This window comes from Acyrthosiphon pisum, chromosome X (assembly GCF_005508785.2).
Source record: "Acyrthosiphon pisum isolate AL4f chromosome X, pea_aphid_22Mar2018_4r6ur, whole genome shotgun sequence".
NCBI classification, from domain to species: domain Eukaryota; kingdom Metazoa; phylum Arthropoda; class Insecta; order Hemiptera; family Aphididae; genus Acyrthosiphon; species Acyrthosiphon pisum.
Window position 1 is genome coordinate 75,860,490 of NC_042493.1, and position 18,999 is coordinate 75,879,488.

Below are 18,999 nucleotides of genomic sequence, written 5' to 3' on the forward strand. Positions count from 1 at the left end.
TACCTTTTAATAATTGTAAAATATTACCTCCACTCAACAGTTCACACATTTTTCAAAATTAGTGTCACAATATTTAGTGCTGTATTTAGCAGAGTTATATAATATATCAATTATTAACTTCCGGGCTTAGCCCTATAACGGCCACATTATTATAGTTTCGTTGATTTAAAACCAGAAACAAAGACTTTTATAGTTTTATGACATTAAGTAGTTGTTGTGTTAGTCGTTCTTAAAATTATATATTTAATATTCAATGCGATGATTATATATGACTATCATTGTTGATACTATACGGTTGTGACTTATGAGTTTGTGACCAATAATAATTATTGTATTAATGTAGAATAAGCTGATAATCTTCAGAAAATTTAAAACAATGTGGTTCATTGGCTGCTTGAAAAGTCACTGTTTTATAATAACTTTATTGGTTATGGTCTAATTAAATAAGCTCTTAAAATAAGTTTTGAGTTTACTGAGTAAGATGATTAAAAACAGACGTGATAAATAAAAATAAATAACCCTCATGATACTCAGCTGTAAAATAGGTTTCGAAAATACCTCGTCGTAGAGTAGATCAATGTAGGCCAATAGGGTTGTGTTAAAATGTAATTGGTCAAACTTACAAACATTTTCAAGCTATTTTGTATATAGTTAAAAATGTTCAAGATTTTCAATTTTAATAGCTAAGACTTGAAAATTAAACTTAAAAGTATAATAAATAATCTTTGATATAAATAATATATACTGTTACCATTGATTTTAGAATATACTCTAAAATCAATGCTGTTACTTATAATAAATTCAATGATTTCGGCAAAAAATAATTCAACCTAAATGAACTACTGTAAAAAGTAATATAAATTGATTATAAAATATACTTAGCAATATAGGATGACAAACCGTCTTCGATTTAGGTAAAAAAGTTGACTTTGTTGTTCCAAAAAAAAAGATTTATATTTTTAGTAATTTTGAAAACACTACCAAATAATAGGTAAAAAAGAAAGCCGACGGCACGTAGTGTTCCCAAGCGGTCACCCATCCAAGTACTAACTACGCCCGACGTTGCTTAACTTCAGTGATCGGACGAGAACTGGTGTATTCAACGTGGTATGGTCGTTGGCATTTGATTGTTATTTTATTAAAACATTTTAATTCTCTTTTAAATTTTAGATAGGTTTCATAGTATTTTTCATTTACACGTTTTAAAGTAAAAAAATGTTCCATTTCTAACTTTATGAGTGGTTTCTAGTAGAAAATTATATCTAGTTGGTACACGTTTTTTTTATACGTGTTTGATGTTCAATTATTTTCAAAATCACGAAAATATGCAAATTATTTTGTAGTTAAACTTTAATAACAAATAACAATTTTAATTTATTTTAATAGCTAGACTACAGGTTTCTTTTAAGTTGTTTTAACAGAAGCCTAAACATCTCAATAATACAAAATGTATAATTTTTTACAAGCATTTTTGTTCAAGTGTTGATGAAATTGGATAGGTAGTTAAATGAAAGGTTATGATTTTAGTTGTCAAGTTCTAATTCCATATATAGGTAGGTACCTACATTACTCTTAGGAGTTAGGGACTTGAAACAGTTGAAACTTTTCGCCAATACGTATATTATTTTTACTTAACAAAATACAATTTTTAAAATATTTATAATTATATTTTAAGCTATTTTATAATATATACCATGGTCCACGGACTTGTTTACACTGGCACACTTCTCTACGGTATGGCAGTATTGACTAACAAGTTGTATAATATTATTAATAGTACTTAGGTATCTATTAATAAATAATATAATATAATATGAAATAATAATATACGATTGGTATTTTACAATATTTTATCATATAACTGACAGACTCTTCGTTTTTATTTTTTTTTCGTATGCAATAATTTATCATTAAATTCAAATTTAAATAATATACATTACAGTTACTCAATGACGAGTAAACTTGACACTTTATATATACTTACAATAAAGACCGGGTAACTCAGATTGCTAGTATGCATACATAGTAGCAGCGGCGTCGACTCCACGGGGGCAAAGGGGGCAATTTCCCCCGTACATTGATTTAACGGGGGCAAAAGTATTATTTCGCACCCGTTGTGTACAATAATAATTATTTGGTTAAAATACCAGATTATGGCATGAAAATATTCATTAGAACATCGACGATTGTATATTTTGTATATTACCTAAATATGGTCATCTATAATAATTATAAATACTATAGATCGCTCGACACTCACTACTATTTGGTTTTATATTTGGTCCAAAAATAGGTACATATGTCATTTCAATTTTTCCCGAAATATAGAGACGAAACCGATTTTATTACTATATTATATTATAAACTTAAAGTTTTCAATTCAAATAATATTATTTATAAATTATAAACAAATATATTTATAGTTTCTATAATGATATACACGTATCTAAGCACCAACGCGTCGACACGTAGTCGACCAGACAGAAATTTCATTGCGGCGATACAGTAACGCAGCGGCAAATAGACCGCGGCTTAGTGATCCATAATAGTATCTCCTTTTTTTGTATTGATTATTCTATAGTATAATACCTAATGCCTATTCGATTATTTCATTATTATTAGTAATTACTGTTCCTACGAAGTGTACTATTTGAAGATTATAACATTAAGGTAAGTTTCCTAAGAAAATGCATACAATTGATATTGACAATACCAGTCACAACATGTACCTACTACTGAAAGATCTTTTTCTATGTTAAGAAGATTGAAAATTTATATGAGAAGTATACTATGACACAAAAACGTTTGAACGATTTGGCGATTCTCAACTGCCACAAAACAATTGTAGAATCTTTGAACCTATGCAAAATAGGAAATACTTTTATAAGAAAGTGTTCAACAAGAAAAAATACTTTCGCATTAAAATAAATGTATATATTATTTTAATATAATGTATAGTAAAAAAAAATTTTCATGTCAATAATTAAAAAAAAATAAAAGCAATAAAGAAAATTTAAATAATATACATGCATAATATTTTATTTTGCACCCTAGAGGAGTATTAAAATAGAGTTAAGGGACAATTCGGTAATTACCCCTCCCGGTAAGCAAACTAGACCTTACTGTAGAATTTTTTTCGCTTAACAGAAGAGTTTGCCCCCGCTCTATTATCTAAAAGTCAGCGCCTATGCATAGTAGATACATTGAAAAATATATTTTTAATTCTTTCAATCATTAATAATTAATATTGACTAATAACAATATATTGTTGAATATACACTGCAGTTTATGAACGGTTTTTTAATTTTCATGTAATACGGTCGTCCTTAATTAATAATATCTTTATTCTGGATCTATTATTAAATATTTGTTTGTTAACTGTAGTAAACTACCCTTTACCCTATTCAAATTAAATACCTCATCTATTGTAGGTTGTAAATTGTTTAAACTACATAAAATAATTAAAAACTCAGCTTTTTCTTTTCATAAAAACATGATTGAATTTTATATTTTTTAAAACAATTTTTTTTATTAAGCGCTTTTTTAGGACCTATTGTATATTTTAGTCATTTCATACAGAATTTTTCAAAGATTTTTTCAAGTGTTAAATTCACAGGCCTACTATCGACTGTATCTAGGTATTAAAATATTTTTATTTGCTATGCTTACAAACAGTTTAAACAATTTTAGCATAATATTTTAGTCAAATTATTGTTTTTTGTAGGTAGGGATATAAACAAGCAATTTGGGAGGGGATAAATGAAAACTTATTATTCTAAGTTTTTCATCCATTCATTTCGAAGAATAAACAATCCTTGAACGGTGGACTCTCCCAAAATAATTTAAAAGTTAGAAAAATTTATATTTTAACGTGAAAAATATGAGGGTGTAATAAATTGAAAATTTGTGGACCCCCCAAAAAAGCTTAATATCAGTTACTATCTTCAATCTTGCATGTACCTAAGTATCTATTATTACCAGTAATACCAGTTCACCATCCACTTAAATAAGCTTCATATTCACTACTAAAAAGTTTAAGATTGAACTATTTTTACTACTCCAAAAAGAGACAAAAAAAAACGATAAAAAACTACATCATTGTAGTAAAACATCATTGTACCTAATACATTCATGGTTCATCGCCCCGCTCAGAATCTAAAAATGTGAAAGCAAAAGTAATTATTTTCACTTTTATAACAAATACGTGCCGACACTGCATTGTTATTGTTTTTAGTCTAGTTCAAAACTTAACAAACCGACGTGATTGAAACATTATGATAGACTTAATAGTAACTATAATTTTAAAAATATCTATAAACTAATACTTTGGTATATTGTACACTACCTATGAATAATAGTAGTTATTACACTTTACATTACAAAATTGAAAATACATTAGTGGTTTTATGATTATAGTTTCCATTGATCGATATTTTCTGTTTGGGTATTATTATTCATTTTTAATGAAATGTATTTTTTAAACTTTCACTTTTAAGCTAACATAAAAGTGCTTAACAATGAAAATCAATATTTGAAATATGATATATTGTTTAGAAAATGAATTTGGTTTGAAGATTGTTTCACTTTGAGGACCGGAGAGGTTGAATACGAAATTTGACCTTGATGTCACACCTACAGATTTTGACCGTATGTATACACAGGAATATCGTCGTTCAACGCTCCCCGAACGAGTCGGTCGGGTGACGTGCGGGTCAAGTCGTATGCGACATGTCGGACTAGGGCCAGCGGTTGAACATTTCTCGTTCTAACTCGCACACGGCACTACACATAAGTATTATACGTATGAATAAGCTTGGGTGTATTAATTTTCTTCGGTAAATGAACAATAATCATTGTTATTATTTCATTGTGTTTTATGGATCGGTATAAAAGTGTTGCCTATTATAAATAGTTGTGATAAATGTATTTGATAACGTATTTAATATGAAAATAAATAAACCACTTACAATCATTACAAAGAGTGGGTATAGACGTACAGTGTAATTATTAGGGTTCGTACAAGTGTACAACACACACGTCAACATGTGTATATGGTCTACATGGTACTATATAGCAAATAGGTACTAGCCATTAAGTAGGTACCTAGAAAGCCTACCTAGTTTTATTTATATACATTGCTGTTCGATGCACATGCAATGCTGATCGTATAAATTGGAATATTTAAAACTAAAACCAATAGAAAAACAATGACATTATAGTATTGTGAATCGAAAAGAGTTTATGAATGATGAAAGAGATTTCATCAATATTTCGTTAAAAACTTGGATATAATTTTTCGTCGTACCGTTGACGTAAATTCAAAAATTACGAAGAAATTTGAAAATCCTTTCTTTAACCCTTTTTAAGTACTTACCTATTATATTTGATTTTCATTTTCATCAAATTTTGGTAGGCTGTATAAGGCTATTTGAGCTTTTGTTTCCTAAATGTATAGGTAATGTTGTATTGTAGTAACTTGTAATGTTTTAAATAAAAAGTAATATTGTAATGAACTAAATCAATAGTCGTACTAACCAATTTCAAGGTAACGTCCAACAGAATAATACACATTATATAATATTAAAATATTATTGTATATCTCAGTATATGTAGGTATACAATATTATAATATTATAATAGATCCCTGCATATGTACCTATTACTTAGCTTAGAATATTAAATAATTTTTATAATTTATTATAAAAGGTATCTAGATAATATCATTTAAAATAAGTCTCACAAAACCGAATTCACATCATCTATTCATTTTAAGACGATACAAGAAACGAAACCAAACGAAACCAATTGGAATAATAATGCTATACAGTTAATAATAATAATATAGGATAAATTATTAAAATATTTTTCTTAGGCAGTATTAAAAACAGGTATATTTTAGACAAACCATTAGCATAATAATATAATAACACATCTTAGGCATACTATGCATTGTGATAATAGCTGTCAAGTTCATCCAGAGTATACTAGCGATACTAGATAACGTGTTGACCTTGATGAGTTAAATCAAAAAATACAGCTCTTAAAAAGAAAAATTAAATTTCCAACCACAGATATATAAAAATACTAGATAGCTGACTGCTATAGTCCATACGTATAAAATATTGTCTCCAACAAAATGGCCGCCAATCGCTATCTAAGAGGTGAGTATTTACAAATTAAATTGATACAGTATGCGATAAGACACTACTTTGTATATATCGTGATTAAATATATACATACAACAATATGTAACATTGTTACTTATCAATACAATACAACATAAATATTCACCTCTTAGATAACGATGGTAGCCATTTTATTGGAGACAATAATAATACCGAAGTCGGCTATCTAATATTTTTATATATCTGTGTTTCCAACAGTGTTAGAATTGTTTATCTTATTTCTTGTCTCTCACTTACAGTCTACATAGACTATATTATTATGTGCATACTTTCCTTCACTTCACCGATTTGCATTGAATAAATAAAAAATTATAATTATTACTATATCTAATATCTATATAATAGGTATATATATTTATACACAGGTACCTATTTGATTGTTCTAAAAAAATGCATTGTTTAGATTTGTGTTATTTCTATAGATACCCACTTAGTACCTACTGAAATTAAAATTAAAATTATCAATTAGACATTTATTTAAATGATAGATGTGATGTATATATTATATTATGTATAGGTGCCTACTTATACTTTTCTCGAAATATTATATTGTCATTTTTAAGTACTTACCTATTCGTCAAATGGTTTATCAGAAAATTAATTTCTCTGTTGGTTATAACTTTTATAACATTATGATTTATCAATTTATGTATTACATTATAAATACTATTCCCATACCGGGTGGTTTTTTTTAATTGGACTCAGGAAATATTCACACATCATGGCTAGGAATTGTCTATTTTTATTTTAAGAAACATCTAACAACAAACTGGGTTATCTATTATATTTTGTAAATAGTTATGTAATATTTTCTGTTCCTTACTTCGTTATTTTATTAAATTGTAATTGGAAAATTGATATTTTTCAGAGAGAGATAAAACTTATACAATTATGAAAAATATATAATATCTACCAGGCTATAGTATATGATATGTTGTTAAAAAAACAAAGACGTAGAAATGTTAGCTCACTTTTATGAAATTACCCTGTACATTATAGGTACCTACTCTATAGTTTATATATACAGTGGCTTCGTTCGTTCGTATTTTCTCAGATATTAATTTTATATCTGACTTCATACTACAGTCTACAACATACATTTGACTACATAAAGATGGATTATAGTTAAAATATAAAAAACCACATGATTTTTACTTAAAGCTTAGATTATTTCAAAATACATATCTATCTATGTTATTCAATTTTATTTTGAAAAACCTAATATTCTGGTTCGTTTTATTCAATAAATTATTTTAACTGCATAGTAAATAGATTCAAATATAGATTTGAATATTTTTTTCTTTTCTTTTTTTTTCTTTGTAATATTATATTTTAACTACCTTAAATCGTCATACATACATATAGTATAAATTCTTTATTATGTATAATGATTATACATTATATTATAGTAGGTACTATACCTATATTACATATTCTATACATATTACATATCTTAAGTGCATTAATTTCTTCTAATCAATTTCCTATTTTCTAATGTACTAGTGTTTTTTTATTTGTTTCTCTCTTTATATCAACTAATGGATATATGTCGACTGTCGAGTCTTATTCACAAACAAGATAGCTTAAGAATTCGTATTGAAAACAAATTTAGTACGAATATACTTACATTACTACCATACTATTATAATTAATTAATAATATTTTAAATTAGTTATTTAATTATTAACACATAATATATTATGAGTTATGACAAATTTTCATCGATAATAATTCAGGTAGTTTACCTGATCATTTTGTGATTGTGAAAATAATTAAATATAAAATACCTAGTCATATTTAACAAAAAAAAACATATAAATATTATAAAAAAACTTGCAAATAAATATAATAATTTTTCAGTACCAATGTATTTTACAATTTATTAAACTTAAATTAATTTAGATCTACCTAAATTTATTAAATATTTTATTCAATAACCCTATAAGTTATATATTTATTCCTACTAATATGTGATGTACACAAAGATTTTATGTCCTGCACCCAATATAAAAATGTGCATTTAGTTAGGGATTTAATTGTTAACTGCGAGGACAAAATTTAAATATCATAAAATCCAACGATACATCATATTATCAAAGTAGCAACGTTATTAATTATTTAGACCTAATTTAAATAAAAGTACAAATTGGGTAATAGGTTTATCTATGAATAAATTGTAAAGTATCTATAAAGGTATATACTATGTTATTACTAATTAACTATCAAGTATAAATAATATATATTATTATGTACTCAGGTCGGTCCTTGTGCAGTAAGCCGCTTTATTATTATATGATTACAAAAAAAATAACTTTTTCTCGTAAAATATGCATAGAAATTGTATTACAATAACAAATAAACAGGTATTAGGTAGTGTATTATACCTATATTATCTTTTGAATGTACTTTATTACGGCGTGTAAATACGATAATAGTATAATACAATATTAAGCTATAGCCATCGAGATGGATTCGAATATCTATAATATATTCTATTCTATATCGGAACTTCTACTTTACCGGACATCCTATTTTTGGCCATTTTTATTGGGGGAACAAAGTCTTAGACATAAGTCATACGTCTTAGTACCTAAGGAAATGTATAATATTAGTCAAATGTCAACAAATTAAGTTATTTTCAAGTTGAATTCATCAAATTTTATTCATTTTCTGTAAATATTGAAAAATGTATTATGTTCAAACTTTATGGTCAAGTCGGAACAGGTTAACATTATCTGACTAACGCATGGCTATTATAGTTAAATTAGTTAGAATACTAGGTAGTTATTAAATATTTCACTGGCTTAGGGGGAGACAAAAACAATTTTGAAATTGAAAATTAAGAGATATATATAATTGTACCTATACGAGTTAAAAAATAAAACCTTTATTGGGGGTAAAAAAGTTACATTTGCGGTCCATGGGTTTGATTCATATTACTGGGCTATAAAAAACTGATATTGTAATAATTCTTATTATGTGGTTGATATGTTCATCTAATGGTATGAGTGGTAACAATTTTACCCTCACTCCCACAGACATTTTTGTTGGAACCGAACTATTATGTATACATTCGAAATTCGAATACATATGTAGGTACAATGTGCGTATTTTATTTATGACTACCCTAATTCCCTACCGATAAAGTCTGTGCACACTTGTTTTTTAGATACTACAAATTCTGGACCACCCAGTATTTATTATATACATAATATAGCATATACACACAAGTATATACCTACTATATAAGTACAATAACATGTGGTTCTAATTTCTAAATCTAATAATAACATTTCTGGAATCATTTATAACTATGGGTTGTTAAAATAAATATTTTTGTGATAATCAAAATGTCATGTTTAATTATTATTCTATTCATCAATGAACCGCTAAATCTATTTTCTCGAAGCATGTACTATGCCCAGCAGCACTAATTTTACAAGCATGAAATTACGCGGAACTGGGATTATCGAGTAATAATAATATTATAGAGACAGAAATAATACTGATTCAATTATTAAATACCTATGTCATTCATAATTTTAGTAAGTTTAACCGACATTCTAAATCCTTGGTAGAAATAAATGATTGATATAAGATTTGTTTTTAGGTGGATTAATTAATTTTTTTCTCTTCAAAACTCATATGGATTTATCCATTTTAATCTTTTGAACAAGTATTGCCATATTATGCTGTCATAATAAATAACAATTCACTACAAAAACATTTTTCGCAGTTTTAATGTGATAACTAAAATAATAGTATTAATATTGCACCGTGTACCTCTGTATCCATTTGTGAAATGATAATAAAATGCATTTCACAGTTCACAGTCACACCTTACACTATTATAGTGGATATCAGAATACTTAATATTATCGAACCACAACCAATTTTTGATTTCCTCACTTATATAATCGGTTTTTTCGTGATTAATTGAAAATAAATGTAAATAATCCGAATATTTGTGAAATAAAAAACCCTGCCACATTGTCATAACAACTCCATAAAAATTAAACTAACTTTCATTTTATTTATCCAACAGTTTCTTGTTAATTGGTATATTCCAAAGTTTCATTTTCAAATTCATAAAAAAAAAAGTTTACAGTGGTTGCAAATTTAACAATGCCCGTAATAATTACTATTTAATATGTAATTTATAGCTATCGTGGATTATTATGTAGGTATACCTACTATTATAATATTACTTACATTATAATACATTGTACTTAATATCGCCTGGCCACGTCATATGACATTATCATCAACCGACATGACTACTATATTAATAATAAAAATAAGTAGGTACGTGCTCAATTGCTCAAATGCCAGAGTAACCACCTCTCAATCAGGTACCCATTAGTTTCTATTGAATTAAAATTGTGCATAGTGTTTACTGTTTAGTTCATATTTCAAACATTCAACTTCCGAAATACCTCAACACTCAACAGCCTAAATAGGTATCTACTGTCGTACTGATAAGTGATTTAAAATACCTATTTAAATATTATAATATTCATACTTAGAAGTATATATAATATTATATGAAATGTCTGTATCAGCCTGTTGACTATTATTGAAAAAATAAACCAATTATTATAACTATATTAATATTCTTTAAACAATATTTTACCTATTGCGTGAACTACAGAATGTAGATCAGTGTTTCTCAACCTTTTTACTGTGGCGACCACCTTTTTGAATTTAATTTTTTTAGCAAACCCCCTACATATATTTTTTTTTAAATACTCGCATAAAATATAGATTATTATTAATAATCAACACTAAAATTACTGTGCATTGTACACAACATAAAAAAGGTGGGTAAGTGGATGTCGCTCTGCTGTACAGTAGGTTACAAGTGGGTCCTGTATACTGGATGGTATTAAATTTGAATTCAATGATATAATATCATTGTATAAGAAAAACGATTCTGAGCGGAGACGGTATGTCAGTCTAGGTATAAGACATATTATATACTTATCTAAGGTGTTAAAAAAAATAATTGACCTGAAGTAGGTACCTATAATAAATTCCAAATTAATCATATCACAATATCCATTAGGTAACGCGTCATACATCAACAACAAACCGTGGTACTAATATCATAGATATATAATAGTATACTTTAGAAGTTTCAAGTACCCACGAATAATATTATACAATCACAACAAAACAACTAAAATAGTTATTCCAGGTTTTCTAATATGTAATTTCGTCCAAATTTGAGCTTAAAATTACTATAAAAATAATCTGTGCTTATGTATTTTTTAGATTTTTTGGTAACAGAATTAACTACTTACGTGGAATCTTGTTTTAAATTTTCAATCCTTAGATATAAAAGTTGAACATTCTATAGATTTTTAACTACGAAATAATTATTCAATTTTAAATTTGATAAATTTTGTCAAAATTCGATCTTTAAATGCTTATAAAAAAAAACTGTGACTAAGGATTTTTAATATTTTTCAACTGCTATTGTAACAATACATCAGGACAATTGTATTAAATTTTTACACTTTTTGGCCCAACAGATAAAACTTTATAGATATTTATAGAAAAAAAAACTAAAAAAATTGAAAACTTAAAATGTCCGTAAACAGCTCAAAAAGAGTCAAATTATTTTCAAAATCGTATTGTATATATAAAATGCTATTATAAACATTAAGTGAAATTTTCAAGTTTCTACAGTCATTCGTTTTTTAATTACAACAAAATAAGAAAATCGTTATGTAAGAAATCGAGTGAATATCAAATGTTGTAATTGTAAAAATATGAATTTCAAACGCTCATAAAAATTTAATTTGAGTTTCTTATAAACATTTTTTTTGTTGATAAAGGTAGATTATCTTATAAGGAATCTTGTATTACATATTAAAATCTTAGTTCTAAAAAGAAAATTTTTTACGAATTATAAACTCAAAATAATTAGGTAATTTTCGTGATTTTTCCATATTTTGTCAATTTTTGAACTTTAAATGCTAATAAAAAAAAACTGTGACTAAGGATTTTTAATATTTTTCAAATTTCATTGTAACAATATAGTAGGAGCCTTGTATTAAATTTTCAAATATTTTTACTCAACAAATAAAGTTTTATTGACATTCATAGAAAAAAAACTGATTAAATTGGAAACTGAAATTGTCGGTAAACAGCTCAAAACAAATCAAAATATTTTGAAAAATGTATCATGTATAGAAAATGGAAATATAAACAACCAGTGAAAATTTCATGTATCTACAGTCATTCGTTTTAAAGTTACACCAAAAACCAAAATAAATTTTCTGAAAAACAGATTTTGCGTAAAAATTCCCGTTTTTCCTTAATTTTTCTTTTGTTTTTCACGGCACTTTTGAAAACTATTGGAAATTTCAAATTTTTGCCTCCCGAATGCACCAACTAGATTCACTTTCCCATCAAACAAGATACTGTTGAAGAAAATCGAAGCAGTTTTACTGCCCCAAACCGTGATGACAGACACAAAAATAAAAAATAAATAAAAAAACACACATCATTGTAAAATCAATACATTCATCGTTCCACTCAGAATCTAATACATATAATACATATAGTTTTAATTCGTATGCTACCCTAAATAATAAATTGGCGACCCCCAGGTTGAGAAACACTGATGTAGATTATTATATGAGGCTTTACTATGAATCATGGTATTGTATTTAGTAAAATACTAAGCTTGTAATAATTACGATGTATTTATTATTTAAAGAATCAAAAATGATTTATATTTATAAATAATAAATCAAACAAACAAAATATATTATATTTAAAGTGCAAGATTTAGTATACCGTTAGGCAATTTGTATTCTTAACAGTAATGTTGGTAGTATTCAAGGGGTATTCCTTGTGTAAGTATAATACACAATAGTTTTAAGCGAAAATAATCTATTATTGTATCGAATTGACAGAAAATTAAATTTGTTTTGTAATATTTTGTAAAAGTAACAAAAAAATATTTTTCTCGTCTTAAAAATGTATAAATTTAGGTTTGCACTGGAAAGTTAGTCCGATAATAGAATATATTATCATAGGCTAATTCACTGAGAATATTTATAATTTATGTTATAGTTTTTATACTTGGTCAAAATATAATTGTAATATAAAATATTAAACTGTTTAATTTTATACTTATGTGTTATAAACTACTGCTTTCCAAAATATTAAAATAAATTACGTTAGATATGTGATATGGCACGGATAAGACCTACATAATGTAAGAGAACATAATATTATACTCGAAAATAATGAACAATATTGTCAGTTTACATTGAAATCATACGCCTTTTAGTTTGATCTGTACGTTTGGTACGTATAATACGGAAATATGGAATGTTAATGCACATCAAACATATATTATACGGACATACAATGTTAAATATTATATACCTAGTTATAAATAATCCGAATGCACGTTTATAGGTAATATATTTTTTACTTTTATATATCGTAATAGATAATAGATAATATATTATGTAAAATAGCAAAAATATAATGGCTGAGCCATAATATACTTTTTTAATTACAAATTGGATTAGGTATATATACTTGTTGGTATAGGTACCCACATACAAAATATGTTATGGTATGTATATTATACCTAATATATCGGTTATTATTACTACTATTAAATACTTGATACTTCTTAATACTATTTAGTTTTATATTATTATTTATTCAATTATATATAATATATTAATATGTATATACATTATAAATTATACATTATATTATAATATGTATTATGTCAACATTGTATTTTTATGATTTTATCTATATTGCAATTAATATTAAATATTTGAATAGGAAATATTTTAATTTTGGTAGTAATATTTGAGCCTTTGAATGATCCAAATGTGACCTCAATTTGGCTTTACTATGTTAAATGATCCAAGTTCCCGGCGGTTATTGCCACGTAGAAACACGTAATGATCCAGATGACACTTCCTGGTCGGTGAACTGTTTCCCAGGTCGATCCCATAAACTATTTTCATTGCTTGCATCCGTCTAGAATCAATGATCTAGTCCCTAGATCAACAAAAGACTTTAAGGAGCATACGAAATAGTTTGCAATTGTGCCTACATATTTAAATTAAATAAAAATACAATTAGTTAAATACCAAGAATTCATGGTTGGTTAATAAATTGTTATTTAAGAAGTTGAAATAAAATATATAAACAACTAATTTTTTAATAACAAGGACGGAAAAAAAACCATTTGCGTTTTATATATAGCTAGGTAGGTACTTATAAAGAAGGTATCTATATAATATACTGTAGGGAGCAGTACAATGCATTTTTATATTATTAATCTAAAATAAACAGTATAAAGATATTATTTGAACATTTTTTTTTTTAATTGAAAACTTCTGTAGGTATAAGGTAAATTTTAAAATAAATATAATATACTATAAAGTGTCTACTGTTTGATAATTAATAATAGTTATAATGATAAACTTCCTATATAGATGAATTTAGAATATTTTATATTACGATACTAATTTATTTTGGGCATTGGGAAATTAAATATTTTACGGAATAGATTCAAGTTTTTTCTTTGATTTTATAGTACATTTTGAGAAACAAATAATTTAAATAAAACAATTTTTATTAGTTTAAGCAAATATACTTAATGCGTATCATAAGTAAAATAAATAAATAAATAGAAATTTTATCATTGTATTATGAAAATATGTCATAGCAAGAAAATCTGAGCAAATTAAAGAAAAATAATAGCAGGTAACAAATATATTTTGAACACCTTCCAGTTTCAAATTATTTCGACTGAACTTAGCGTGGGCTTACATGACAAATTGTATTTTCATCGAAGACTTTTGTTAATTGTTGATGCGTAATAACTAATAAATAATAATCGAGAAAATCAAAACGACGTTTTTATCAAATGATGAAAATAATATTTTTTTAAAAGTTCACACTTAGCTGTATATTCTTTTTCTATCCATTAACAATATTTATAAAGGTAGTTCTAAGAATATCTGTTAAACGAAAATTTTTTTCCTTGGAGAGGATTTATTGACACGTGCACAAAAAAGGGGGAAAATTCAGCATATCCCAGAAAGTCAAATATAGAAAAAGATTTGTTCAGTGTTTTGTTAAATAACAACTAATAATTTCTATACTAGTTCTATAAGTTTGATACTATGATGAGATATAATAAAATATAAACAACAGGTATATAATATTATATTTTGATTGAGTCCTCAATTATTTGTTTGAAAAATGTCATAATTGGTTGTTAAAATTGATGTTTTGTCTTCAGTTCTTTAAAATAACTTTTTTTTATAAGTTATATATGTATTATTTATTTATTATTATTATTATAACCTACTATAATGTTTGATACCAATATAGATGTTACTATTTTTAATTAATGTTAAAATATATTCATAATTTATCATTAAAATTGTAAAACTTTTTAACACGTAGTTTATAATAAAAAAAAAAATAATATTATTTTCATTAATTGTGACCTACCTACAATGTTTGCACAGTACAACAAAACATATTGTTCGAATTAAATTTGAAAAATTACGTTACCTAAGTTTAATATTTCCAAACTAAAACATAATACCTATAAATATATATAATATTATTTATATTACCTACTAAAATCATTTACTAAGCTAATAAAATGTTAATCGTGTTTGTTAACATAATATAATTCACTTTAAATAGTAACTACATTAGTTAATTACATTTTTTAAATTAATCTATTATACGTTACATTTAAATTTGATATGTTTGCGAATGTGAGTGTATGATTACTATACGATTAATAATATGTATATAGTATACTGTAAATAGGCAATAAATAGCAGCGTAAGCAGATAGCAATATTATTATGAACTACATAATAATATTATGTAGTCCGCCTTAACTTTCCTGATCGAGACACGAGGCCGCACTACAACCGGCGTGATTCATTAATGGTAGGTATATATAATAATATATTAGAAGAATATGTATAGTATTGTATACACAATAGGAGTTGGGAGAGGTAATTTGGGCTGTGGCATTTTGATAGTTATATTATATGATAAGAAACTGGCATCTCACTCTTTGACATAATGTAAGAAATTATAATAATTACCAATACTGACGTTCAAATTTAAAAGTATAACAATTACTTTCAGATAAGAGTAAATAAGTATAAAATATAGACTGTAGGTAATATACTACGTATAGTAATATTCCAGGTTGTATAAATTTTAATCATTTAATATTTTATGAATCAATAGTGAGATATTAATTAAATATGGTCTCTTGAACATGTTTTAGTGACCCAATGGTTCAATCTTTAAATTGTAGTAAATCATTAAATTAAATATATTTTATGCAAACTGGCATAATAGTAGGTATATGCCCTATGCCGTATTAACATAGTATAATATATAAAATACGTATAAAAGACGTACTTAACTTCTATACAACATTACTATGTAACTACACATGTACTTAAACTTCATACACTTCATACATTGTACAGATATTTTTACATTTTTTACAACATATATGTACAGTTTAAGATATATAGATTTTGAGCAGTAATTGTACAATATCTCATTGATGTAAAATAGACGTTAAAATGAGAAATCACATTTGAGACTTCAAAATAACCATCTCTGAGATGTGTTGTTGATCGAATGCACAGTGAGTAGGTACAAGGTAGTAGGTATACTATATACATATCGATATATGTTTTTTGTCGATTGCATCATTTATAACTTGAACATACACATAGTTAAGTACTCTTTTTCCAAATTAATTTCTCAACTTGACCGTTGCAGGTTGCTTGCATAAATTATTTGTAAGGGGCAAACGCAACAAATTGATTATTTAACACCAGCTACACAGTTGGTAATAAATTATTGGATTGATGAATAATTATGATTTTGAAGTGATGTGATTATTTTCTATTGCAGTAGGAAAAAGGAATTCGATCCCCATTTGTTTGGAAATCCGTAGTAACATTTAAGTTAAAATTCATAGGTACATTTGTTTATGGAACATTCAAAGATTCTGAACTTGGCCGTTGGTTGCTTTCATAAATTATTTGTAAGGGGCAAACTGCTAAAAAATTATTATTTAAAAACAGCCTCAAAGTTAGTAACAAATTATTGAATTGATGAATGATTATGAATTTGAAGTGATGTGAATATTTTCTATTGCAGGAAGAAGATAGTATTTGGAAAAGGGAATTAAAGTGCTATTTTTCGTCAATTCACATTAACATTTAAGTTAAAACGCATACATTAATTGTTTACGAAAAATTCAAAGATTTAAGAAATCAAATTGATATTTATTTAATTTGATTGTAGGAACATGATATGCCATTAACCGTATAATAATTTTTGGTTTTCATTATATACTAATACTATAATATTATTCTAATCCTAATTAATTTGATGAAGAAAAACTAGAAGTTGTTGTTATATTAACTGACCTAATAATTTTGGATTCCTACTTCGTTTGGAATATATATATATATAATATGGATACACATTACTTAAATATGTGTGCAACAGATGATTGTAAAAAATAATAAATATCAAACTTTTAAAAATTAAGTGGTATAGTTCACGCCTTTTAATTTCTAATGAAAATAAATCATCTTTAATTAAACATTTAATATGATTTACAAGTTTATGAATCACGATTTTATGAAAAGTTTTGTTATACGATGACTTAATGTCTTAATATACGTCTTATTCAAAAATAACTAATGCCCATAATAATGGTACCTATACCATTTCAATTGTATGTAACTAATGAATTGATAATTTAAATAAAAATTATACAATACTCACGATATCTTTATAGTTGATGATAAAAAAGCAGTTATAAAAAAAAAAAATACAATTTAAAACGAATTAGTCAGTAACGTTCATCTCTTCGTCATCTCAAAATCAAGAAAAACGACTTGGGTATTTCAAAATAAATTGAATCAACGTTGAAATGATTTACATTTGTTAAATAATTAATAAACTGTTCACAGAAGAGTTTAATCAAAAATTGTGAATTAAAAAAAAAATAATATATAATATTTATTTATGTTTATCTATATTATTTTAACTATTGATCTAACTATTTTTAGTTATTTAAATGGCTTATTATAAATTATAGTAATTAAAGTTATTTACATAATATAACCACGCAACTTTTCACTGTTTACCATCTTCCTTAGGCCAAGTATTATATTTGTAGAAACCTGCACATGACATCACTAAAATGTATGCTGTATAGACTAATTATTACGACACCCTAACCCTATGCCCTATGGCCAATCCTTACCAGTTCACCAACATTTAAGAGGGGCCGTGGTATTTCTCTTAGTTGTCAGCACGTCAGTAAAGCTACGCATATAGATTGTGGTTGAATAATCTGCAGGGATTACCACTAATTAAGTACATAGATATCGCATATAGTTTAAGGATTTTAAATAACTATATACTATATTATGTATGTAGATATATTTAAAAAATTAATATTATATGTGTTATGTGACAACATGGATCATTTTTTGGAAAATAGAATGTAATTTTAAATTTAGTATTATCGTATACATAGTTAATTTCATTATCAGGACAAACATTATTAGGTAATGAAATATGAATATATTATAATAACTTTAAGTCACCGGCTAATATTATTGTTATTATAGATATTATTTGACAATTTTACATAATCCAAAAATGTAAAAATTACCGGTCAAGTATACTCAAGTCACAAACTTTTAACTTTCTTTTTATCTGAAATGACGAGTTATAAATATGTTATT

At 25.9% G+C, this 18,999-nt stretch overlaps 1 non-coding gene across 1 annotated transcript; it reads right to left on the minus strand.

The window, feature by feature from the left end:
- Window positions 1-1,002: 1,002 nt before the first annotated feature.
- On the minus strand, window positions 1,003-1,121 carry LOC115033455. The gene has a single exon (XR_003838813.1). It is a non-coding gene; the product is annotated as a 5S ribosomal RNA (ribosomal RNA).
- Between the last annotated feature and the right edge of the window lie 17,878 nt (window positions 1,122-18,999).